Below are 24,174 nucleotides of genomic sequence, written 5' to 3' on the forward strand. Positions count from 1 at the left end.
TCTGTGAATGCTGGTGCGCTCTATTCCGTGGGGAGCAGTGGGTCTGTAAATGCTGGTGCGCTCTATTCCATGGGGAGCAGTGGGTCTGTGAATGCTGTGAGAGTCCAGCGAAGCAGGGGCTGGACACTCCTGGGCGATGCACGGTGGGGCTCAACGGCTGGAGTGTGCCTGTTGCTGACCTGCAGAGGGACAGCAGAGCCTAGCTGGGCTGAAAGGGGTGCACTTGTGTTGTCAGTAGCTGGTGGGGTCAGGGAGCTGACCCCCGGCAGACACAGACCAGGAATCTTCCCACTAAGGGCAGGTGGTGGCGAGGTGCCTCACAGCCCTGGGTACTATGGGAAACGTCAGAGTGATATTCCTCCTGCCAGAGGGGGAAAAACCGAGGGTCCCAGTGTCACAGGATCTTTGGGGATCACTCTGACCCGCTCATGACTAACACCTGAACTCTCCTTCCATCACCTGATTGGCTTGATCCAACCACAGCTGGTTCTCAGGGCTGGTTTCTTACCCTGCTGCTCTGCTCCCCTGCACTCACTTAGCATCCTCCTGCAGGGGAAGGGAAAAGGTTGCTCAGCAGACACAGCCGGAGAGGCAGAAAGCAGTGGAGTGAAGGAGAGAGAACATCCAAGCAGCCAGCAAACTGATCAGGGCAAATTAGCAGCTGCAAAGGGGTGAACTAGGGTGCAGGGGATTCTCAGTCTCTCTGTTCTGTGGCACTGTCTTTTCTCTCCCTTCCTCCCGCTCACTCGCTCTGCCCGATACAGGGAGCGGCATTTCTATTAGCGCTCCAGTCGTGTGACATCTATTCAAAACACCCAGCGAGTAGTGCCCTGGCTTTATCATTAAATGCAAATACTCTGGAGTAATTGCCGGCAATAGCAGCGAAGGGAGAAAAATGACAGCGAGCCCAGGAGCAGCTATTAGAGGGGAAAGTGGAAAGTGTAAACAAAATATGGACCATTAGCCAGCAGTAATAATGGCCATTTTCCCCCTCCTAATGCCTAGCACAGCTAGCAAGATGGGTGGCCTCTCTGACTTGTGTCTGGCTGGGATTTCTTCTTTACTGTTTTCGGAAAAGGGAAGAAGAAAGGGATTGTATTTATTTTGTTACAACCTTTTGTTCTGAGTTTCCCCAATGGCAGGGTTGGGCACTGGGACCTAGTGCCCCCGGATGAAAGTTGGTACTGACTCCCATGTTCTTATTGTTGTCAGGACACTGCCTGGTGAGAGAGGGGAAGGGGCATTGGCTGCACCAGCACTTCCTCCTGGCTGACTGACCTAATGCAAGACATAAACTGCTGGCACTTTGTAGCCCTTTCCTGCTCCTTTGTCTAGTTATCACTTGAATCTGCAAGGTGCCAAGCACCCTCCTCTGTGGGATTAGTGGGAGCTCAGCACTGCAGTGGCCTGGGTATTTACCTGTAGAAGCAAAGCTGGGACAGCCCCACCTATGTCAGTTATACCCAAGGATGTCCTAGAAATGCCTAGAGATTATCTGGATGGGGGGTGCAATAAGTGTTCTGTGCCCTGTGGCAAAGGGGCAGAGATGGTCTCATGCCTAAGGCCCTGAACTGGAACTCGGATGCTCTGGATTCAGTTCCTGGCTCTGCCACATGTTCTCTGTGTGACCTTGGGCAAGTCTCTTAATCTTAGGTCTGAGCCACAAAAAGCTTTTATCTTGGTTTGACTACTTTGGCTAGAGGTGAGATTTTTTTTACTAGTATAGTTATACTGGGATAAGCCCTAGTATCGTCCTAGTTCTTCTGGTGTATGGCTTATTCCTCTTCCTGTACAGGAACAGCTATACCAGTGTAAGGGCCCCTGCTACCAATATAACTGCATCTGCTCTCCAGGCCATATACTGGTATAACTAGCCTGGTCTAGTCACAGCCGTAACATTTTTGTGTGTAAAGGAGCCGCTAATCACCAATTAATTAGTCCTTGTCTATTTATGCCCCGATCTGGCAAAGACTTATGCACTATAAGAGTGGTCCCCTTGACTTCATAGGAAGCAGGTGCATATGTTTTTGCAGAATTGGGGCCTAAGACTGTGAGCTCCTGGGGCAGGGACCATCTCTCACCGTGTCTCTGTACAGCGCCTGGCATGGTGGAGCCCTGATCTGATTTGGGGTCTGAAGGTGTTACTATACTGCAAGTGATATGTTCCAATCAAAGTGCAGCTGCTGGAGTTCTTCTGTGAGCTGGCCTGATTTATGGGTCTCTGATGTAATGCTAAGCAGAGGGGAGTCCTAGCACTGAGTTGAGATGCAAGTCCCCTCCCAGCCGATGCCCTGTATACCAGCTGGATCTTTATGTTCATGAATAAAAACACCCGTGAAATAATCTACCTGGACACTTCTAGCTACTGAGCTGGTGTGGACCCAGAGCTGTCACGCTGCTCGTTAGCCCCATAGGAGCCCTTTCCTGAAATCAACAAGATGCTTTAGGAAGTGAAGCCATGTGGAAATAACCTTGAATTTTGAGGGTGTGAGTTCAAAGGGCCTCATGTGGTTCCCAAGGGAGGTGGGCAGGTTTCTTGGTGTAAACACACACCTTAAAACAGTCCATCAGAGCAGATGAGTGAGCACTCTCCACTCAGCTCCCAGAGCCTGCATTCTGCCATCTAGACAGCTCTGATGGGCAAGTCAGCGCTCTCCACCCTGTGTGTCAGGAGGGAATTAACCCTGCAGGGCTGAGCTGGGGGAATGGAGCACAGGGGAGAGATGGGGGAGCGGAGAGCCCCCGTCATGATGCAGGACAAAGGTAAGCTACACTGATGCGGGAGCAGAGCTGGTGCAGAGCTGAGCTGGGCCTGGGGGAGCAGAGCACAGAGGCAGAGGGGGCAGGAGGGGAGCCCCTGTAATATCCCAGGGCCTGCTGGGTTTCTGCCTGACTCGCCCCACCCATTGCACCCAGGGAGGAACTGGACTCTGGGCTATGTTGCATGATAGATGGCAGGCACTCTAAAGGGCCACTGGGAGGGCACCTTGGAGTGCGGGGGGCGAGGGGCCAGAAAGTGCCCCCTATCGCAGCCTAGCGGAGCTAATCTCTGCTTGTCAGTGTTGTCAAGGTCTTGTCAGCTGCCGGCGAGAGGATCTGAAATCTGCCTGCTAAATCCGACAGGATAATTAAAAGCAGGCAGGGAGATGCCTATCAGCTAATTTTGTGATGCCCCTTTCCCTCCCCCCCCCCCCCCCCCCCCGCCCATCACTGCATCTTCCTGGCAGTCTCAGCCTCCCTGGCCAAGAAAGCAGACGGCTCTAATTAAAATTTCAATGACTGTGAGTAATAGAACCCCCAAAGTAGCTGCTAGCATGATCCCCGCTGCTTGTGAAGTGGCCTGGGCTGCCTGGCGTTTGGCTCTGATGTTCAAAGGGTTCCTGAGATGCGCAGGTGCCTCCACCTGCCTCCCAAATGGATCAAGGAGCCTTTGTCGGTTATTTATCTCAGCTCCAATGTGCAGCATCTCCCCTCCCCCCCCCCAGCTGTCTGAGGGAGAGTGGATGGGGGACACATGGGTCTTGAGTTCTTTAAGCACACGTTGTGCCATTGGAAGTTAGGTTTGCATGGGGAGGTGCCAGGAAAGGGGGAGCCTGGAGGAGGCCCTGGGCTCCATATTGTGAGGGTGGGTCAGTTGAGCGGATGGGGAGGTGCTTGCATATCTTGTGTTAGAGGGGAGGTGGAGGGAAAAGGCATTGCTGTGGGGCTTCTTGGAGCCCCTTTTTAAATGTGGCACAACATACCCCACCTCCCCTGTACACCTCCCTGCCCCGCATGGACGGACAGCTCCAGACACACACACACATGCTCTCACACCCAAAGACATACCAAATACACACACCCACGCCTCCGGTTTTCTCATACAGATCATCTGTGCTAGACCACCTCAGGAGCTCTTAGCCAGCAGGAGTTGGGGTTTGAAATAAAGCCTCCAAAATCTCCCATCTCTCCCCTGCTTCCCCATCTGTAGTCCCTACTCTTCTCCGCCTGCACTCAGTGTCGCAAGAGCTGTGCCCCTCCACAAGCAAACATCAATCGCGGCACATTCCCCTGACTCTGTTGTTGTCTCAGGTTAACTCAGAAGCCTCATCTCAATCTCCTTGAACAAATTCTACCAGGCACGGCGACATTCTAATCAATTAGAGGCATAAAAGAATAATTTTATCAATAGCAATATCTGAAGCAGGGAGGCAGGATTTCTGTCCTGGGTAATGGGAGCATCATGTCTCCAATTAAAGTTTGAGGATTCATCTTCAGACTTAGCCCCTGTCTGAAATTGACATTTATTAGAATGTCAAAGTCAATTTCCTTCAAAAGCTTCTTTCCCAAACATCACAGACTATATTTGATTTATGGTGGGCTTTTTTTTTTTTTTTTTGGGCGCTCTCTTTTTCTTTAAGGGAAATAAATTCAGTTGCAGAAAATGATTTTATTTTTGGATGGCTATTTGCTATGTTACGATTGCTGCACATAGGAAGTGCAATCAAGGATCAGGGCTCCATGGTGCGAGGTGGTGTACAGACACATAACAAAGTAGGCAGACCCTGTCCCAGAGAGCTTATGACCCAAATGTCAGACACACAAATGAGGGTGGAGGTGGGTTGGAAGGATTAGATTACAACAAAATGAACAGAGTTTAGTGGAAAAGCAGAAGTTGCAGCTCATCACTTGCCTGACCAATAAGAGATGGGAGTGATTCATAGACATTGCAGCAGAGGTAGGTTTTAAGCAAGGGTTTAAAGAAGATAAGGTGGCAGTTTTGAGAATTTTGATGGGGAGTTTGCCCCATGTATTGGGGGTGGAGTAGGAAACAGCTTGGAGGGGCTTGCAAGCAGAGCAAAGGCTTGAGGCAATAGCTAGTAGATAAGAACGGTTGAAACATTTTGGTTGAAACTATTAATAGGCAGAAAATTGGGTTTTTGAGGAGAGCTGATCAGGAAGTTTTTGACAAAATGTTCTTTGGTCAGCAAACGATGATTTAACAAAACTGAAACTTTTCATGGGAAAGAGTCAGTTTCAACAAATTTCCACTTTGAAAAGTTTTTGGAAAACAAGCTTTAAAATTGTTCCATTTTTACATTTTTGAAATGAAAAGTTCACTTTTTTGATTGAAACAACACTGTTTTGAAAGTTTACGTTAATTTATAGTGAAAATGTAAAAAAAAAAGTTGAAATCTAAACTAAACATCATGATTGAAATTAAATGTTTCAACTGACCCAGTCCAAATATATATATTTTTATTTTTAGTTCGCAAAGTTTTTTGAGATTTTGACTTTTTGTTCCGATTTGAGATGAGAAAAATGTTCAAAATCTCAAAAATTCTCATGCGACTGGAAAACCATTTCCTGCCCAGCTCTATTTTTGACTGCCATATGTCTGTATATAGGAAGGGTTTGGATAAGTGAAAGTCAGGGGTGAAGAGGAGAATCCTGGACTGAAGTTCACTGGCAGGACAGCAAGCACAGGGACTCTTGGCGGTGGCGAATGAAGGGGATGCACATTAGGAAATAAAAGCCCTTGGCTGGAATGCCCTCTGTAGAGCACCAGTCTGGAAGTGGATGGCAGCAATTGAACTGAGCTGATTTAAAGGCATTAACTTAAGAATGGGGAGCTGAAAGGCAATATCCAAACATAATCAGCCGTCTAATGACATTAGGACACCACTAGGTTGCTTTAATTTTCTTCTCCGCCCACCCCTTCCCTGGTTCCTGCAGTAAACTTGCCCAGTCTTATAATGTTCAGTGCTGTCAAACTTACCAGCTGGGGAGGTATGTGAGCTGAATCCCTCTTGAGTCAGCAACTCCCTAGACCAATCTAGCTCTGCTAAATGCCTAGGATCCATTTCCCTGGCCCTGATACTGGAGCTGGATCTGATGTTGGCTGGAGAGTCTTGCATGGCAGGTCTCTCTTTCTCCCTGTGATAGACATGGCAATTTCCTGCAATATCTTTGGCAGATTTTACTGTATTAAGCTTATGTGTCACTGCGGGCCAGGGATTGTTTGTAGTTCCATGGGGGAGACTGACCACAGTCCTCCAGGAACTAAGAGTAGTGTGGGATTGTGACAGAATGTACCTCTGTGTCAGCGCCCCACACGCTGCTGACCGAGCTACTGATTAGTCTAGACTGTATGCTGGATATGTCACAGGGATGATTAGGCGCATTCATTCAAGTTATAACACCTCCAGAGAGGTCCTACCTCATGGAGGCACTCCCATATACTGGCTCAAACTGGATTCTCTAGAGACCAGCAGACAAAGAAAGGACTTTTCGATAAATAGCCTGAGTTCAAACTGATTCAGGGCCTTTGTTCTGATCCAGGAAATGGACAGGACTTTTGGTCCAAGGGGGCCGCAACCCTTAAGGAAATGTTGGAAGGACTTTGGCCTACTGAGGCCCCAAAAGACTGAGGGTTCATATTCTGAGCTAAGGCTCTTACGAACTTGTAACCAGAGGAGAACCCCGGGAGGCGGGTTGCGACAGCACTTTGGGGTGCAATCCAGAGCGGTGAGGGATTAGTTATTAGTCTTCAAATGAGACCTCACAAAGCATATTTTGTACGAAGATCATTGTCCAATTCTATAATTATTATTATTACAATAGTGTGTTGGGTGTGAATGCAGGGGTGCTTAGGATCACAGGGTTGAAGAACTGTTCACTGGTCAGATCTCTTCGTGGAGTTGGGGTGATCTCTGGTAAGTGTATGAGCGTGTCTACCGATTCTTCTATTGTTTTTAACTTGCTTTTTCTGCAGTGCTTGTACTGTAAGAATAAATTCTTGCTTAGAAAGAGCAGTGTGGTAACTTAACTATGGTGATTACATTGTTTACCATCCCTGAGGAGCGAGGCGAAGCAGAGTCTTTTGCTGGGAATAACACAGTATAGTCAGGGAACTGTGTAGACTGGAAGTATCCCTGCCGGGAGAAAGAGAGAGATGCGTGTCTCCACCCAAAATAGATGATAGCTGGGGAGCCAGAACTCTAGCGTGGTTGTCCTTGTTGGACCATAGAGGGGGAAATTCAGATGCACTTGTCCTGAACTGTGATGTCGCCTTCCCTCCAGCAGTTGCTTTTTGCATGGAACAGGGAGTGCTGCAGTCAAGAACCGCATTTGCAGAATTGGGTGAGTAGGAGCATGACTCAAATAGCAGAGGGTACTGCTAATTCCTTGTTTTGCTGAGTCAGCCATGGTGGAACAAGCAAGCAGTGACTAGAGTAGATGAGAGACCCTGGCTGTAGTTCTGCAAGCAAAGGAATAGCATCACACAGGAGAAGGCAATTTTACATACTCAAGCAACGGCAAAAGAAAAAGTTGCCTTAATCAAATTGCACAACAGAAAGGAGACCATGTGACTAGTACAACCAATTGCAATCAGGCAACTCAGCTCGAGTTGTGAACATCAAGTGCTTGCAGTGAACCCTTTGTGATCAATCCAAATGGTGGAAAACCAAACTCCATTCAATAACAAATCCTTTTGAGGCAGCCCTTGATCTGTTCCCAGCCCTGCCACGAGTGGAGAAGGAGGTGAAACTCATGCAATCATTATTGGAGGTGAGCTGTTTGCATGACTCCGAGAAAAGAAAGAAAATAGCCTCTTGAAGGGACCAAGAGGTGAACAGACCGTGAGAGGGGAATGATTTTTGGTAGGAACGACAGACAGTGAGTGCCTTGGAGGCACCAGGACATGTCTGCTTATTAATAACATAGAATGAAGAAGAAAGCGAGTCTGGGCTGAAGCACCCCGGAGATGTGGCGCTTCTCTCCGATGCATGAAAGAGAATGGCTTCTGAGAACTGCAGGCTTCCTCCCAGGAACAGCCAGGGGACCTCAGCACGGAATGAGGGATAGCATTAAGAATTCTTTGCTTTTCATTTGTTAGCCGGTGGCAGCGTCAGACGCCCCTCCAACAGTGCACCATGGCCAGCACAAGGCACTGAAAGCTCTAGGATGCTGAAGAATGTCTGCAAGCCTGGTAGAGATGGGGCACGCAGCTAAGCAGCTGTTCTGCCAAATTCCTGTTGGATTTACCACTTGATACGATCCGAAGGCATGCAGGGAGCCTGCTGTGAGGTGGTGAGCTGGCAGGATGGTCCCGCTCCATCAGTTACATGCAGACAAGAAAAGGCAAGAGGATGTTCCAAGGCCAGACACCGACAACTTCCCAACCAAGCAGGGTGAGTGTGGGATGATAGACACTGTGACAAGCCCAGGGAGATGCAAGTAGTGACTCAGCAGGCGGCGTGGCTTTATGTTTTACATGGAACATTAATACATGATTGTTGCATCCTGACTCAAGGTCTTATAGTTAAGGCACCAGCCCATGATGAGCACACACAATTAACTCCACTGAGTTCAGTGCAAATGGTGGGAGCACGAGAATCCTAGGAACATAAAAGCAGCCAGATTGGGTCAGACCAATGGTCCATCCAGCCCAGTATCCTGTCTTCCGACAGTGGCCAATGCCAGGTGCCCCAGAGGGAATGAACAGAACAGGGCAGTTATTGAGTGATCCATCCCCTGTCGTCCACTCCCAGCTTCTGGCAGTCAGAGGTGTAGGGACACCCAGAGCATGGGGTTGCATCCCTGGCCATCTTGGCTAATAGTCATTGATGGACCTATCCTCCATGAATGTATTCATTCAGTTTGCACAGAAACCTCTGCAGGGTATCATGTTACCTCATCAGAGCAGGCTCTTATTGGCTGATCTCACCATGAGGGTGGGACTCTGTTTCGCACTGCACATTAACCCTTTCTTGGGTGTCACATACATTCTAATATTTTCCTAGTAGGGGAATAGGGCGGCAGGCCTGCTGGAGCAGTTCTTGGCTTGGATAGAAGGGGAGAGGTGCTGGTCCGGCTGCAGCAAACTTAGATTTCCTTCACTTTCTGTGCTCAGAAAGCAGATGAGGAAGAAGGAATAAATTGCCAAGGCCTGGGGTCAGCCTGAGGCCTGAAGTAAAAGCAAAGCAAATTCCCCATGCTGTGCAAGCTCTGTGCTCACAGCCTCGGGCCAGGAAGCAGCCTCATTACCCAAAGGCATCCCAGGCGGGGGCAGAGATTAGCACTGAGTGGGATAGAAGTCTAACAGTGTGACCCTGTGATGAGAGACCGGTCTCCCCTTGCCTGTGCCTGGGAACTACCAGAGTCACCCAGAGCTCTGAGTGAAGAGAGGACTGGCTCTGCAAGGCTTGCTGAGGTCAGCAGCGGTGTTAAATTCCCACTGCGGAAGGTAGCGGTCAGTCCCCGACTGCTCCCTGCCACAGCTTCGTTAGCTGGCAGTGCATCAGGGGATGGTGCTGGGATCCACCTTCGAATGCTCCGCTCCTCGACACATCCTTCTCCGGACGACTCTGAGTTTCAAGGTGCAGGTGGGCCCTGATGCTGCCAGGTCACACCTGCCTGCTGCCTCCGTCTCATTCATTCCCTGCCTCTCTTCCCCCATCTCCTCTTTAGATCGGACCAACTGGAACTGTATAGGGATGAGTCTGTTGAGTCTGCAGATACTGGCTGCCCCCCCCCCTTCTTCTTGCCCCCCCCCCCCTTTCTCCTTCTACTCCCCTGCCTCTCCCAGAAAGATGAGTGCTGCCTGCAGCTGTATGAACAACTGCAACCTGGAATTGTTGGTGTGCCAGAATGTCGGAGAATGCCTTGTGCCTGTGGCTCATCTTTGGAGTGGGAGGGCAGGGGAAAGGACAAGGAGCCACCAGCAAAGGGAGAGAGAGCCCCTGGGCACAGATGAGCAACTTGTTTCTCTTCTCCAATGCTCCTCTTCGACGCCCCCTCCTTGTTCTCTCTGAACGACGCTACACACTCCAGGGCAGTTCCCTCTGGGCTGAGTTTTTGCAGGCACTAAATACCACCCTCCTTGTGTTTTTGGGTAGCAGGTGGGTTACCTGTTGAGACAGAGATATTGGAAGGGCACCTGTGGCCACCTAGGGTGCTCAGTCATTTCGCCCACAGCTTCCAACTAGCTACAAGACTCATCCTCATTTACCATCACCTGGGCCACTATTCTATGTGGCGAGGAAGGTCTGCTCACCCAGCATCCATTGCTTGGGCTGCAGGACGCATCTCTGTGAAGATCATCACTGGCCACCCAAGGGTGGCATGCTGCCATAGCAGGATAGGCCCAGCTGTTCTGAAATCAGAGCATCCATGATGTGTGTCCTGGCAGTGGGGTTGTTGGGGATAATACTGGCTTATGATTTAAGGGGCTGGAACTCTGGATATCTGGGTCAATTTCTGGCTCTGCCACAGACTCCCTGTGTGACCTTGGGCAAGTCATTTAATCTCTCTGCCTTGGTGCTCTGTCTTTAAAATAAATAATGATAATAGGTTTTAAAGCCAGAAAGGACCATTGGGATCATCTAGTCCAGGGGTCGGCAACCTTTCAGAAGTGGTGTGCTGAGTCTTCATTTATTCACTCTAATTTAAGGTTTCGCGTGCCAGTCATACATTTTAACGTTTTTAGAAGGTCTCTTTCTATAAGTCTATAATATATAACTAAACTATTGTTGTATGTAAAGTAAATAAGGTTTTTAAAATGTTTAAGAAGCTTCATTTAAAATTAAATTAAAATGCAGAGCCCCCCAGACCGGTGGCCAGGACCTGGGCAGTGTGAGTGCCACTGAAAATCAGCACACGTGCCATAGGTTGCCTACCCCTGATCTAGTCTGACCTTTTGTGTAACCCACATCATAGGTCGTCCCTGAATTAATTCCTGTTTGAACTAGGGCAGATCTTTTAGGAAAACATCCCAGTCTTGATTTAAAAATTGCCAGGGGGATCCACCACAACCCTTGGTAAGTTGGTACGTGGTTAATTACTCGCACTGTTAAAACTCACACCTTATTCTAGTCTAAATTTATCTAGCTTTGACTTCTAGCCATCAGCTTATTATATCTTTCTCTGCTAGACTGAAGAGTCCATTATCAAATATTTGTTCCCCATGTAGGTACTTACAGCCTGTGATCAAGTCACCTCTTAACGTTTTCTCTGTTATGCTAAATAGATTGAACTCCTGGAGTCTCTCATGGTAAGGCAGGTCTTCCAAACCTTTAATCATTTTCATGTAGTGGTGACACCACTGCCAAATACAGAAGTAAACCTTTAAGATATTTCCCTTTTCTGTCTTGTCTATTCATATTTTAGCTTTTCGGGGGAGGGATTGTATCCTGTGATGTATGTATACAGCACCTAGAACAAGACAGTCCTAATCTAGCTTGAGGCCTTGATGCCAGTTACAATGATCATAACACGGGCTGGAGCCACTTTAGATACCAGGTCCTTGCTACATTATGTGTCATGGAGGAATCCACAGTGGATGGGTGACAGAAAACGTTGTTGTTAGAGCTGGGCAGGATATGGTCTTCCTGTCCTGTGAGAATTTTTCTGTGCCTGAATCAGGTTGAAAAGTTGAAATCCAGAATTTTTTTTGTGAACTGAAAATCCAAATAGAAAAAATTCAGATGGGGGTCAGTTGAAATGTGTCATTTAGATAATATTGAAGCATTTTATTTCAATTTTGATCTTTAACATTTTTGAGACTTTTTAAAAAACTATAAATGAACTTAAATTTCAAAACGAAAAGTCATTTTGGCCCATAGACGTTTATTTTGAACATGTGAAAATGGGGTGTTCTTGGCAATTTCAAAACTCTTTTTTTGTTTGTTTAAAAATGTTTTTGAAAGGGAAACTTGTCAGATCTGATCTTTTCCCTTGGACAGGTCTGATGTCGACAAATCAGCATTTTCTGATGAAAAATTCTCGACCAGTCTATGTGTAGTATAATGATTTCCACCCAGAACTGCTACCACTCCCCTCCACAATTACAGGGCCCTCTGCTTGCCCTTCCCCAGCTGTACTGAGCTGCGGGGGGTTGGGGTTGGGGTTGGGGTTGGGGTTGGGGTGGGGGGAGGGAGGGAATGGGAGGGTAGTTTTCTCTTGATCTCTTGCAATGTTTTGAAAATACCCTTTATTTCCACTGGCAATTGCTGGTGTCCCAAAGAGGTTTCCCTTCCCTCACCCTGCTAACGCGTTAACGCTGTCAGTCTCCCAGGGGAAATACAGCCAGATTGACAGCTCAATCTTGTTTCATTGTTCAATGCCCGGAGAAGAATTATTTTTAGCGTATCCCTTTCTTTCCCCCCAGCTCCCTGCCCTGTCTAAAGAGACAGGCAGGGTGGAAAAGGATGCATGTGCATGTGCATTTTAAACAGACAGCCCTGAGTTCACCCTGGGATTGGGGGCGAGCCTATAACAACGTCCCTATGTACAGCCCTGCAGTCTCCCACCGCCACCCTCTTCCTTTCCTGGGCTTCCCACCAGAGCTCTTCTGAAGCTCCCTCCATTTGGGCTGCAGCCCCTCCAGTTATTCCAGTCCAGGGTTCCTACCATGCAAAACTCTGCTGGTGCCTTTCAGAGTCATGCCTCACAGTTTCCCTGCTATTTGAGGACTGGGCTCCCCTTCCCAGTTTTGTGGACGTACCTCAATCCTGCCCAAGGCCATCCTTTCTATCCCAACCCTGGGATCCAACCACCCCCACAGCTCTGCCGATGCCCCTCAATTCTGACCCACAGCCCTCCCCCGCACTCTATCCCGACCCTGGGCTGTCCCAGCTCCTATAGTTCTGCTGATGCCCCACTGCATGAATCCTGGGACTTCCCCTCCCCAGCTCTGCCAATGTCTGTCTCCCCGTCCCTCCCAGCTATTGTGTATGTTTTGTGTTTTCTCCTGGCTCTGTAACTGTGCCGGCTCATATCGATCCCGCCTGCCCTTGTCTGAGTCTCTTTGTCCCAGTGATTTATCCGGCTTGTTCAGAGAAGGGAATGAAGGGTCTTGTGTCCAGTCGGAGCCTCTTTTGTGTGCCCATGGAGGCTTCCTGGAGACGGCAGGAGAGGAGCAGAGCTGGGAGGCTGCAGAGGAGAAGGTGGCGGTGAAGGGCAGGGGACAGGCCTTTTTACGATGCAGCCAACCGGCCACAAGCAGTTGTGAGAGCAGCATGGCCCCTTGGAGTTAATAGTGACAAATGGAAATGGGGCCGATCACCTGACCGGGGAAAGGTCATTGCAGGGGACACCTCTCTACAAGGGGGGATCCCAGGGACTTTGATGCCCGAGGAAAGACGGGATGAGGCCTGGGGATTTGGCCACTGTCTGAGCGTCTTTGGGAGAATGTGCTGGAGAAGATGGCACTGGCCAAATGTGCCAGTTGCCGCACAGCAAGGGGAGGCCGAGTGACTTGCCCTCTAGGACAGGAGGGGTTCTCTTCCCGCATGTGCAGGTTATGCTACCCCCCATCTCCTGCAGAATGTGGGACATTCCCTGGCTCTTAAACGCTCATCCCCAGAGAGAGCTGGTAAAAAGCTTCAGGCCATATCTCCTGTCAAGGGGACCAGTGCCAGATGGAATAGGTTAGAGCAACCTGAGGATGCTGGGATTGGGGCTTGGAAGGAACTAATTAGGGAGCCATAGCCAGTTCCCTGATATCTCTTCCCCACTCCCTTCTTTTGTGCTACACTACAGAGTCGCTGCCTGGATGATCGGTACAGATCTATCCAACAGAGCTTGAAAGAAGCAGAGGGACAAAGGAATTAAGAGACAATAAGGAAATTAAAGAGATGCGCGCTGAGGTGACTGGAAAAGGGGGCCGGTGAGTCACTGAGGTGGAGACACAGTGGGAGGTGGCAGCTGCAGAGGAGAAGGCTCCAGCACCAGCTCTGGCAATTCTGCCTTTGTATTTAGTGAGCCATATACCCGGTTACAGGTTGAGATGGCCCTTTCCCTGTGGATTAAGGCGAGGATGCTCAGCTGAGCCCCCTGCGGGGCTGTAAGGACCTGCCGGCTGGGGAGTGAGTTCAGAACGTGCACAGGAAACATGGATAAAAACCATGTGGGAAAAATACAAAGACCGAGGACTGACTGGAGCTACGCCCCAGAATCATCAGGCTCCTCTCCCTCATGTTCTGCCAGGCCTTCCCTCCTGGCCCTGCTGTGCCTTCCCTCCTTGGGGAGCCGCTCCACCCCTGATTTTTGCAGCCTCTTCTCTATCCTCCTGCAGACCGTTATTCTCTAATCCGACACCTTGTTACTGGAATCCAGCCTCCGAGCAGCTGCTTGGACAGGGTTATTACAGGATATTATACAGACCATTTGCACGGCTACCTTCAGGTCATTTTGATCACTTTAAGCTACTTATCTGCCCATTTTCTTCCCCATAATATTTGCCTAATTCGATTACTCCGCAGCCTCAGCATGCTGCAGTGAAATAATCAGGAAATATTACCCAGAGCAAGCCAATTGGATCCACATTTACAGCTGCTTCTCCCTGCAGCCTGCTCTCCCAGCAGAGCTCTGCTCAGCCCACACCCTTCCTTGCTGACTGATGACATTAGTGCATACGTATGGCACTGGGGTACTGAACTCTCCCTGACGTGTCTTCTAGGCCCCTCCTTGTATAAACAGAGGTGCAGCACTATGGTTAATAGAGTGGATGTGGAATGGCCGCTGGAAGATCCTGGGATTGCCTAACAAATGTAGATCGATTGATCCATCCATCCTACACAGTAGCCTCCATGCTCTCTCTATTCTGCAATATAACATAAGAACAGCCATACTGGGTCAGACCAAAGGTCCATCTTAGCCCAGTATCCTGTCTGCCTACAGTGGCCAATGCCAGGTGCCCCCGAGAGAATGAACAGAACAGGTCATCATCAAGTGATCCATCCCCTGTCGCCCATTCCCAGCTTCTGTCTCACCATCCCTGCTCATCCTGGCTAATAGCCATTGATGGACTTATCCTCCATGAATTTATCTAGTTCGTTTTTGAACTCTGTTACAGTCTTGGCCTTCACAACATCCTCTGGCAAAGAGTTCCACAGACTGACTGGGCCTTGTGTGAAGAAAGACTTCCTTTTGTTTGTTTCAAACCTGCTGCCTATTCATTTCATTTGGTGACCCCTAGTTCTTGTGTTATGAGAAGGAGTAAATGACATTTCCTTATGTACTTCCTCCGCACCAGTCATACCACTATCGAATATCTCTCCCTTGGGGTATCAGTGTCACTGTGTCATCCCAGGTTGAAGGACAAGACTTGAGAGTCAGCCTCCATGGTCATTTTGATATAATCTGACATGTCATCCACCTGGAGAGCTTGAAGTTATTATTAATGGGGCATATGCTGATCTCCATACCCCGGCAGAGTGCCTGACTTCAGTGGGAGCGCTGTCTGGGAGCCTCTCCGCTGAGTGGAAATTGGATCAGGCCCTTTGTTTGTGCTGGCTTTGATTTGCCCGGATTTGGGTGTCCCCAGAGGGAGACTGGAACCGGGAGCTGCTCTCAGTGCATGTGCAGAAGGTCATCCCTAGCAAAATGAGACCATTTATTTTCTCCTGACCTTTGCTTTACCTAATATCTTGCGCTAGTCACACATTAAACCTTTATTTTTATTTTATTTCACAACCAGGTCCAGAAATTCTTCAGCCTCGCAGGAGAATTATGTTGGTAATAATCACACAGTGAGGGCCTTCGCAGAGGATGGAATCTGCGTGTAACCTTTGGCAGCAGAAGAGTGTGACACAGGCAGGCCCATTACCCCTGTGTCCAACCATCTTCTCAGTATTTCATCGAAGGACGTCACATGTGGTCTCTGCCGAAAGCCAAGAACTAGCTGATGGTCGTGGCTATGGTGAGATGTTTGTCTGAGAAACAATTTTAGAACTATGGGAGTGAAACCTGTCACCTGAGGAGGGGGAGTCTTACAGGTGACCAATCGACAAGAGAACAATGGATATCCCTTGAATGAGCCAATCTGTTTTTACCATTTGGGACAGATGCAGGCTTCAGCATTTGCAAAGACAAAAGAACCCCAAGAAAAGTCTCTGAACAAGGGACCCCAGGGTCAAAGGACAATAGTCTGCAACTGTATAAGAGAAGAAGAAAGAGGACAAGGAGGTATGCATTACTGGAGGAGACTGTCAGTGAGGGCGTCTCATGAAAAGTGGGTCCCAGCTCTTTGGACTGGACAAGGGCTGCAAGGACTAACCTTTGGGTACGAAATTCCTTATTAGATAGGAAAGTCACTTGTTAGTAAGTATAGGCTATAGATTGCGTCTTACCGTTTCCAAATTCTTATACTTGCTTATATTGAACCTTTACCTCAAGCTCTGTTAAATAAACTTCACTTTAGTTTTACTATAAACCAGTCTAAGTGCCTTGTGCTAAGGAGAGTATTGAAGTGAGGTGAAATCAGTTGCCTGAGCTGCACTGCAGGTGCCCAGAAGATAAAGGATTGGGCACTGGTGTGTAACAAAGTCGATTGTGTAAACTGCTAGCTTCCATTGGGAAAGAGTGGGGCTCACAAAGCCTGCAGCAGAGCACCTACATTGCCAGCAAGTGTTTCCCCGGTGTGAACAGGTGATAGTGATTCACCCCAGACATCTTGGGTAACCCCAAACAGCATCACAAAGAGATGCAATCAAACAACACACTCAGCTTGTGTAACAATTTGTTTCTAGGGTCATCAGTGGGGTTTGAACCTGGGACTTTCAGCATTAAAGATATGGGCTTCTATCACTTGAGCTAAAAGAGTAGCTCCCTTACTACTTAACAATAGCAGGTTGTTATCCTCTTTGTGGGTCAGCCACTACAGAGCGGACACAGTGCACTTAGACAGCTACACTGGATCCTACTGTCCAAGGAACCTTCTGGAGCATGCCCCGTCCTGTTCCACTGAACTGAAGACATGGTAATGGGAAGAGTGGTTTAGGTAAGAGCTACAAGAATGATTTGAGGTCCAGAAAACCGGCCTTACTGTCTGAGACTAGAGAAGCTCAATCGATTCAGTTTATACAAGAGAAGTTTAGGAGGTGACTTGATCACTGTCTAGAAATACCTACATGAAAAGGAGATTTCAGGTAATAGAAGAGCTCTTTAGTGTAGCAGAGGCAGAAGGAGTTGAAGCCAGGCTGGAAATAAGGTGTAAATATTTAACAGTGAGGACAATTAATCATTGGAGCAACTTATACCAAGGGTTGTGGATCCATCACTTGGCATCTTTATGTTGAGGTTGGATGTCACGTTCTAAAAGAAATTCTTTAGCTTAGCCAGAAGTGAGGGGCTAGATGCAGGAATCACTGGGTGAAATTCTTCTCCGGGCCCCTTCCAGCTCTCCATTTCTATGATTCTCTGGCCTGTGCTGTGCAGGAGGTCAGACTAGATGATCAGAATGGTCTCTTCTGGCTTTAAACTCTATGAGCAAATGAACACAGCGTTCTGAGAGCTGCTCTGTCTGAGTTATAGCTGAAGGGTTGTAGATGTGAGCCAAAGGATCCCATGCACATGATACCCTGGCGTATGTAGAGAGGGGACCTCGAGGTGTACAGTGTGTTCAGTTAAAAGTCCTAAAACGAGAAAAATAACCGGCAGCAGAACAGCATCGAGGGGGTTTAGAAACACACGGTCAATTAAAAATTCTGAATTTCTGCCCCTCGGCGTCACCTTCTAATGGGCTGGGCTGGCAAATGCAATGGAGTGGGGAGGTGTCCCGGGTAGGCAGCCAGGGTCTGCATATAATCGTGCCCTTTGGTGTGATGGAAAAGGCAACCAGAGGTGACAATGGAGAAAGATGAATGGATGAGGTTTCGCTTCCCACCTCCAGTTTCCTTCAGACCCTGGTCTCTTCCTACACCACTGTCTCGAGAATCCCAGCCCCATCCCCCATCTCTTCCCAGCCTCCACTCTCCCGGCTGCCGAGCAGGGAGCAATGGAATTGGACACCGGCCCATGATTGCTGCTCAGGCTCCTGGGGGACAAGCCAATCAATGCCAAGCCTCTAACTAGAGGCCCCGAGTTAATTGGCGTGGGCGGCTGGCTAAATGAAGATTTAGTATGCGTCGAAGGAGCTGGGGGACAGCCTGCCTTTGGAGCTGGGCACTTCCAATTTGTCTCTGCCGGCTCTGGCTTTTCTAATCGAATCCACCATCCTCTTGCGTGCTTGGCTTTAGATAGGAGATGAAGGCAGCGCAGGGAAGCAGGGGCGAAGGAGGAGATGGCCGGGGCCCTAGCGACAGCGGGAGCTGCTGACTTCTGAAGGCAACACTGAAGCACCGTTGCTGGTACACACCCTGCACCCCCCTGAGAGGAGAGATTAGTGTTTGCTAGGCTGATTTATTCCTTGGCAAACTCCATTCTTTAATGGAACACTCAGCTCAGCAGCTCCATGGGCTTGTAATTTTTTTTTCCTGTCCTTCTCTCTCTTTCTTGCTAGCTGAAGCTTTGTAACTGAATTCTCTCCTCCATCGTCCATGAGAGATATGCGGGAGAGGCAGGGTTCGAACCAGGAGCAAGCCAGCCACACGTGTAGGAGAGGTCTGGACCCAAGAGTTTGGTCCAGCCCCTTACCGATGCACAGACTGACCCTTTTATGCTTGGCTGTACCTCTATGGAGAGAGGGAGTTGTATCGACCTGATTCTGTCCTCTCCGCTCACCCTTTGATTACAAGCTCTTTGGGGCGGGGACTGTGTCTTCTTTTGTGTTTCTACAGTCCCCAGCATGAGGTGGCCCTCAATCCTGATTGAGGACTCTGGCCCAAGTGTGACATTAAGAAAAATAGCTATTACTGTCGGCACTGCATCAGGACTCCTGGGTTCTAACCGCAACTGTGGGAGGAGAGTGTGGTTGAGTGGTTATCACAAGAGACAGGGAGTCAGGGCTCCTGGGTTCTGTACACAATTGTGGGAGGCTGAATGGAGAGGATGGGGGAGGGGGAAGGAATCTGGAGTTAGCAGGGTCCCTTGAGGGAATCACTCCAAGCAAGCATTGCACAGTTACAGAAGAGGCCCAGGAACCTGCCAGCCAGGAAGTTTTAGTTGAAGATACTGTATCCTTAAAGAGCTAGTGCCCTGCATTGGCTGATGGGCCTCCCTGGGGATGCTCAGCTCAGGCTGAATGGGCACAGGGGTGGGTGTGTGGATTAGTGGGTGAAGAGAGTAGAGGGAGGGAGACAAAGCCCTAGAGAGGGCAGCCTGCTTTTCATTGTGCACGTTGGCCTGTCATTGGCCAATAGAATGCAGCCTCCCAGGCTGAAAATGACAATGCCATTAATATTGTCCACGAGACACATTCTGTCTTTCTTAGTTCAGAATAAAACAGAGGAGTCCTGATTTCCAGCCCCTTGGCTCTAACTGCTAGTCCATGCTCCCTCCTAGAGTTGGGCATACAACCCAGGTGTCCTGAAGGCTAGTCTTCTGCTCTAACCACTAGGTCTCACACCTACCACTGCCCATGTTACAGTCTCTCCATTTGAAAGCTGGCCTGTTTTTTTGCATGCATGCACGCACGCTCTCTCTCTCTCTCTCTCTTTCTTTCCTGACGTGTCCTGAGGCTTGGAGCCACTGAAGACAGTATGAGCATATATGTATTTCTAGTGGGTATTCATTCTTGGTTTGGAAAGTCAAATTCCATGCACCCTGCTCCTCTTGCTGCTTGGTGTTGGGAGAAGATGTTGGTTTATGTCTTTAATGCTCTGTCCTTATGGATTTTTTTCTCCCAGTAAGACCCAAGCAAACAGAGCCCATGCATGAGAGATCTCAGAAACCCAGTGGCGCCTAGACACTGCACAACAGAGCACCAGGAAAGAGCCCTGCTCTGGCTGGTACTGATGGCTCACAGCCCTCACCTGGGGAACCACAGTCTGCACTGACAGGGACAGTTCAGCAGCATGTCTCTGACCCCTCCCCCGCCAGGAGAGGAAATGCCTTGAGGACCCTGTGTTGTTCACAGAGTGTAGGAAAAAGGCTGACTGTCTGGGTGGAGAGCCCAGACCCAACAATAACTCTCATCAGCATTTGCATCAGCAGTCAGATCAGCTTCTTCGTTAGCATGCTCTCCAGATCATCCTCTACTGGCCCGGTCCCCTGGTGCTTGTTATCCTGACCTGGAAGACTGAAAGCACTTGACCCACATGCCCTTTTGCCCTGACTCCCCCACCAAGCTGGCCCATGAGGTAACGGCTGAGGGTCTTGTTCCGTGGCCTGGCATGGGGGAGATGTCTCACGGGGCAGGGTTGCCATAGCCAGGACGGGCAGCTCCAGCTCGTGGTGATTAGCTTACGGATATGGGGGTGATACAGCTCTGAAACAAAGCGACGCATCAAACCCTCTGCAACATCTCTGCAGGGGTTGCAGCGGAAGCGATTAGAGAGCGGCTCACCAAGCCCCAGGTACTAGGGAATGAGCTGATGTGCAACCCCTGAGTTGGGGTAGCCGGCAGGGCTGTGGAGCAGGATTGAGGGACATTGCCAGAGAGGTCTGTGGGGAGCTCAGGAGTGGAGCAGCAGGGGGGCTGCAGGTCAGCATTGCAAGGCATTGTCAGAGATGGATGTATATTGTGCATAGGGAACTGGAATAACAGAATCCTAGAAATGTAGGGCTGGAAGGGACCTCAAGAGGTCACCAGTAGCAGGGGGATGGCAGGTCAGGGCTGAGGCACATCGTCAGAGCTACATGGGAAAAGCTTGCACTACTCTTGTGTCTCCTGGGCCTTATTCTAGCCAATATTATAGCCCCTTGATCTCTCAAGCACTAAATTCAGCTCTGGACTCAGCTGATCCAGGTAAGTGCTGAAATTCATGGGATCTAATCAGCCATCGTTGGGGGGTTCCAGCTATTTGCTTAGCTCAGCAGGTCGGAGATGGAGTGGCTGCCTGGGTGAGCAGGGATCCTGCTGTGGAGGACAGTGGCTGCCTGTTGACATGAATTACTTAGCCTGATACAAAGGAAGCAGCTCGAAGATGCTTTGCATTATTGCCCCTCGAGTGGCAGAGCGGATGAAATACTGTCACATTTGGGGAAGCTTGGAAGGAGAGGGAGCTGCCGATGCATGGGACTGTGGCAGGCAGCCTAAGATGAAGCCGCATATTCCCTTCTAGGGATGGACTTAATGGAGAGAAGATAGATTTACAGCACCAGTTAATAGAGTTTGACCTGATTGGCTGCTGGGCGATATCAATGGCTTCATGGTCATTCAGAGTACTCTGCAATGAAGTGCTCAGTGTATCCATCTTGGAGAGCCATCGTCCTGCTTGCCTGAGGCCATCACAGCAGGCAGGGACTAGAATGAAAGACACCTGATTTACCCACGTCCTGGGGACCGAACAGTCTTTGCCCCTGCACTAGATGTTCTGGTCTTCCCCCTATGCAGGCAGGGTCCATTCCTTTGGAGTCCCTTAGTGTGTGGGCACCAAGCTGAGTATATCTGGGGCCTGACTGGCAGAGGTGCTGAGCACCCCCATCTTCAACTGGAGCCATAGTGCCCTGTGGGTGCTTGGCCCCTCTGAAATTCAGGCCCAGAGGATCTTAGGCCAGGCAACCAAACTGGGGAAACTGAGGCACAGAGTGATTAAGGGCCAGATTCCCAGCTGGTGTAAATCAGTGCTGCTCTATTGGAATCAGAAGGCCTGATCCCCACATGGTGTGAATGGGTATTGCTCCATTGAAGTCAATTGCACCAGCTGAGCAACTGGCCCGTAATCGCTCGGTGCCTCAGTTTCCCCATCTCTAAAATGAGCATAATGATGCTGACTGCCCTCCCAGAGGGGTTGTAGCCAAACCCTTTGCGATCACCAGCTGGAAGGTGGAAGGGAAGTTCCTAAGTACAGTTGTCTTGGAGAATTTCTGGAGTTAGATCCATGTGGGAACAGCCATTGCAGTGCCGCAGACTTTATAGCACATGCTTTCATAGGGATTGCCAAAGCAGTAGCAGCCTCACATTCCCTTGACTGGCCCTTCTGGTACAGGATAGACTGGCTGATCACTTTTAATAGTTTCTTTAATGCGTGTGCAACTAGGCTCCAGTCCAAACCCATTGGAGTCAATGGAAAGCCTCTTACTGATCTCGATTGACTTTGGATCAGTCCCCTGCTTATCATTTTGAGGCACAGCTGTCCCAGTAGGTTTGCTAGGGTGTGGCTCTAAAGCCAGATCCCAAGAACATAAGAACAGCCACACTGGGTCAGACCAAAGATCCATCTAGCCCAGTATCCTGTCGTCTGACAGTGGCCAATGCCAGGTGCCCCAGAGCTCTAGGGTTCACCCTTATCACCCCTTTACTTCTTCTAGCCGGTGCCCATCTCTTACAGATGTGCCCATGTCCATACCCAGAGGCTTGGCAGCTGATTATTCTGCGGGAGTCAGTCGTGCCAGCATGCCCTATTTATTGAGGAATTTGAAGCGTTGCCATTCTGAAGCAACCTAGAAAAAATGGGCTAATCCTGCTAGTTTAACATAGGCTGCTGAATCCTCTGTAGGCGGAGGCTAGCTTTTGCTTTTTTAATACGCGGTGATTTTTAACGCTAAGTTTGCATCTGACTTCCCCTGTGTGCACGGCGAGTACATGAGTGTGTGCGTGTGTGGTGTGTGAGAGAGGACATCCGCCTGAGGCTGCAGTGTTTCCATACCTCCAATGCTGCTTATTATTAATATTTGTACTTTAAATAAAAAATGAATGAACTCTTTTTGCATTATGTCTGCGAGACTGTGGGGCTCCTGGAAGACAGAAGTGTTTGTTATGCTTGAAATGTCTTGCCTGGGGGAATCTTGCCTCTGATGTTGCAGCGTCTGTATCCCAGAGAGGTTCCTCCCTGTTGTTATTATTACTGTCACCCAGTTTTTCAGTCGAGTTTCTCAGAGTCACCAGGAATGAATGACAATGAAAGACGGGCTTGATCTGGAGCTTTGTTTCTGCCCGGTGAGTGTATACATGTGGGTGTGGAAGTGAAGGGGGTTTGGTTCTATTGGGATATCCCTGAGCTGCAAAGTACCGTCCCCAAGGTTCTGCAGCATTTGGGTCTGGGAGCCTCCTGGTGCTGATGGAAATGGGAGATTTCTGCCTTTTTGTTCTTTCTTGGGGAAAACAACCGCCGTGGACAGAAGAGCTCAATCCAAGGCTCCATTGCTCTGGGTTTTCCTCTCTCTCAGCCTGCTTTTATGCCATTAACTGCAGTGGGGTTACTCCTGTTACCCCAGTGTAACTGAGAGGCTGCCCCAGCCCTCTGTCCAGAGAGAAGAACGAATGAGGGGCACACCCCACGTGGATCTAATGGAAAGTAATTACAGGGTTGGATGCGCAGATCTCAATTACCCCAAGATTGGGCTGGTGGGAATGAATCCAAGGCTTTGTTTTTGCCCATCAAAGGATGTTTGTGTCAGGCTTCCAGCCATGCCAAAGGCAGAAGGTATTCAGATCTGGGCCCCTCTCTAATGAAAATGGCAAGCTGAACCAAGTGAGCTCTCAGAATGGGAGCATTTCTGCTTGCATTCCCCTGCCAAAGAAACATAAGCATTGCCAGACTGGATCAGACTAGGGGGTGCATTTAGTCAATGATCCTGTCTCTGACAGGGGTCGGCACCTGCTACTTGTGAAGAAGGTGCAATGGCAGTTATGGGATAACCTGTCCATAAGGAAAGTTACTTCCTAACCCCTGTCAGTTACAAGTTGGTCTAAGCCCTGAAGCATGAAGGTCAAGGGACGGTGCATCTGTCCCTTCCTTCCTACTCCTCTTGCTTGGTGCAGTAGCATTCAGTGCTGTGTAGAACAGTATCTTGGATGCCTCCATGGATCACCCATCCACAAAGCAGAGATTCTTATCAGCACTGCCTCAGGATTGTCCTTTCCCTGCTGGCTGTTATTTATCAGGTACAAATGGAGACTTCTAGAGGAGAAGCTTCTATCTTGTAGGAGAGGAAGCTGGTCCTATGGCTGAAGAACAGGACTGGGAGTCAGGACTCCTGGTTCTGTTGTTGGAGGAGTGCAGTCTAGTGGTTAGAGAGGGGTTGGAGGGGAGGTAGGATTCCTGGGTCTGTCCCCATCTCTGTAAGGACAGTGTAGTCTACCCTCTGCAGCAGGAGGCTAGGCATCAGGACCCCAGCTCTGACACTGACCTCGAACTTACAACTTCCTCTCTGTGAAATGGGGATAAGGACACTGCGCTGCTAGAGAGGAGGGTTATGAAGCTGAATTAGTTAATGTGAGTAAAGCTCATTGAGATCCCGAGATAAAAGAGCAACGTGTTAATTAAAACATGGGCCAGATCCTCAGCTGCAGTAGCCCCATTGGCTCCAGAGGAGCTATGCCGACTTACACCAGCTGAGGATGTAGCATCAGGGCCCCACCTGGGA

Source organism: Terrapene carolina, unplaced genomic scaffold (assembly GCF_002925995.2).
Source record: "Terrapene carolina triunguis isolate 2854851 unplaced genomic scaffold, T_m_triunguis-2.0 Scaffold53, whole genome shotgun sequence".
Classification (NCBI taxonomy): domain Eukaryota; kingdom Metazoa; phylum Chordata; order Testudines; family Emydidae; genus Terrapene; species Terrapene triunguis.